The sequence below is a fragment of the Salvelinus sp. IW2-2015 genome, linkage group LG10, assembly GCF_002910315.2.
Source record: "Salvelinus sp. IW2-2015 linkage group LG10, ASM291031v2, whole genome shotgun sequence".
Classification (NCBI taxonomy): Eukaryota; Metazoa; Chordata; class Actinopteri; order Salmoniformes; family Salmonidae; genus Salvelinus; species Salvelinus sp. IW2-2015.
This window is the reverse complement of record NC_036850.1, coordinates 2,336,449-2,339,849: the sequence shown is the minus strand read 5'-3', so window position 1 is coordinate 2,339,849 and position 3,401 is coordinate 2,336,449.

Genomic DNA, 3,401 nt, shown 5'->3' with positions numbered 1-3,401 from the left:
ATGGTTAAAATTAAAAAAAAGCAGACATTGAATATCCTTTGAGCATGGTAAAATTATAGATTACACTTTGGATGGTGTATTCCAATACATCCAACCACTACAAAGCATAAAGGCGCCTTCCTAACTCATTGCCGAGAGGATGGAAAACCGCTAAGGATTTCACAATGAGGCCAATGTTGACTTAAAAACAGTTACAGAGTTTAATGCTGTGATAGGAAATGGATCAACAACATTGTAGTATTCCCAACTAAACAACTTAATTGACAGACTGAAAAAGTATGAAGCCTACAGAATAAAATAAATACCAAAACATTGCATTTCTTTTTCAAACACGGACTTGAGAAATACGTGCAAAAAAAAGAATCAGTGAATGTTCCTGAGTGCTGCAGTTTTGACTTAAATCTACAGCAATACCTGTAAATTGGTTGACAGAGCTGAAGAATTTTGAAAAAGAATTAAATAGGCAAAATGTTGCACCAACCAGGTGTGAAAATCTCTTAGAATACCCAGAAAGACATTCTCACAGCTGTTACACTCACTGCCGAAGGTGTTGACTACAAAGTATTGAAAATTGATATTTCTTATTCATTTAATAAAAATAAGCAAACATTTCTAAAAACATGTTTTCAATTAGTCCTTACGGAGTATTGTGTCGTACAAGGGTGGACATTTTTTATATGTAATCCATTTTGAATTCAGGCTGTTACCCAACAAAATGTGTGAAATAAGTCAAAGTCGAAGGGTATGAATACTTTCTGAAGACACGTACGTTGTCAGCAGTGTTGTAAAGTGCTTGTAAAGTACTTACTAAGTGTTTGGGGGTTATCTGTACTTCACTATTTACCATTTTTACAACTTTTAACTTTCCTGAATAAAAGTATTGTTTTTACTCCATACATTTTAGAGAAACGCCAATGCCATCCTCCTCACTTTCATATTGACGAAAACAGTCTATGACTCTGTCATACGAGAGTAAACTCCCAATGCCTTTCACTCTCCTTTTAACGTGCAATCGTTAGAAAATAAATTGATGACCTACGATTAAGATTATCCTACCAACGGGACATTAAAAAGATGTTTACAGTTATGTTCACCGAGACGTGTGACTGAAACGAAGAGAAATGGACAATCTAATAAGCTGGTTGAAGTTTCCATGCAACTGGCAGAACAGAGACGCTACCTCTGGAAAGACGAGGGGTGGGCGTGTCTTTGTCAATACGAGCTGGGCGTATAATAAAAGAAGTCTCGAGCGTATTGACTCGCCCTAAAGGTAGAGTTACCCTTATGATAACTGGTCAACCACCACTATCTACCTAGAGCAGTTCTCATCTGTATTATTCGTAACCGACTATTCTATCACCACACAAACCGAAGCGGGCACTAAGACCCACCTCAAACCACACTCTATAAGGCCATAGTCAAAGAAGAAAATGCCTCACCCAAAGAAGAGTGGCCGCTCCTAGAGCGGGGACTTTAAATCAGGATAAAACTTATATCAGTTTTACAAATTTTTAACCAGCATGTCCACATAGATGCAACCAGGGCGGAAAAAAATCGTTAGACCAACTATTCCACCACACAGAGAAGCATACAAAGCCTCTCCCCCGCCTCCAATTGGCAAAATATGACCACCAATATTATCCTCCTAGATTCCTGCTTCACAAGCAAAAAACTTAGAGCAGGAGAAGTACCAGTGACTCACTCAATACGGAAGTGGTCAGATGACCGGATGCTACACTACAGGACTGTTTTAGCCAGCACAGACTGGAATATGTTCCGAGATTCATCCAATGGCACTGATGGAACACCACCTCAGTCATCGACTCATCAATAAGTGCATCGATAGACGTTGACTTTACGTACATGATCCCAAGCGATAACCATGGATGTACCAGGCAACATCCGAAATCGAGCTAAAGGACTAGAGCTGGCTCTTTCAAGGAGCGGGAGGACTAATCCGGACGCTAATAAGAAATCCCGCTATGCCCTCAGACAACCACAAACAAGCAAAGCGTCAATAACCGGATTATGATGAATCCTACTTACCAACCGGCTCTTAATGCTCGTCGTATGTGACAGGGCTGGAAAACTGGTACCGGACTACAAAGGGAAACCCCAGACGCGAGTGCCAGGGTGAGAGCCTACCAGACGAGCAAAATGCCTTTTCGGATGTCGCTATCGAGGCAAAGCAACCGCTGAAGCCATGCACAAAAACACAGCGTTTCTGGAAACGTGTGAAACGCTCCAACGAGTAGCCGATGTGAACAAAAACCTTTAAACAGGCCAACTTCACAATAGCCGCGGCCAACGGATTACCTGCGACATGTACTCAAACGCATGTGCGACCCAACTCCAAATGTCTTCACTGACATTTTCAACTTCTCCCTGACCGAGATCTGTAATACCACATGTTTCAAGCAGACCACCATAGTCCCTGTGCCCAACCGAAGTGTAGGAAACCTGCCTTAAATTAATTTACTGCCGTGGCACTTCACGTCCAGTCAGCATGAACTGCTTTGAAAGGGCTAAAAGTCATGCTCACATCAACAGCATCCTTCCGGACCACCCTTAGACCCACCCCAGTTCGCATGACGCCAACAGTTCCACAGATACGCAATCTCCAATTGCACTGCCACACACCCTTCTCAGCTGAAAAAAAAGGAAACACCTATGTGACAATGCTGCTTCCATCGACTACACGCTCAGTGTTCTACACCTGATACCCACGAACTCATTCACTAAGCTAAAGCACTCTGGGGACAACACACACCTCCCTCGTGCAACTTGGATCCTGGACTTCCTGACGGGCCGGGCCCCTGTGGTAAGAGTAGGCAACAAACACGTCTGCCACGTTGATCCTTAACACTGGGGCCTCTCCGGGTTGTACTGACTCCACTCCGTGCGTCACCAATCTTCCTGTTCTTTTTACTCCATACATTTTAGAGAAACGCCAATGCCATCCTCCTCACTTTCATATTGACGAAACAGTCTATGACTCTGTCATACAGAGTAAACTCCCAATGCCTTTCACTCTCCTTGTTAACYTGCAATCGTTAGAAAATAAAATTGATGACCTACGATTAAGATTATCCTACCAACGGGACATTAAAAAGATGTTACAGTTATGTTTCACCGAGACGTGGCTGAACGAAGAAATGGACAATATAGAGCTGGTGGGATTTTCCATGCACTGGCAGAACAGAGACGCTACCTCTGGTAAGACGAGGGGTGGGGCTGTGTGTCTTTTTGTCAATACGAGCTGGTGCGTATATTAAAGAAGTCTCGAGGTATTGCTCGCCTAAGGTAGAGTACCTTATGATAAGCTGTCAACCACACTATCTACCTAGAGAGTTCTCATCTGTATTATTCGTAACCGACTATTTATCACCACAAACCGAAGC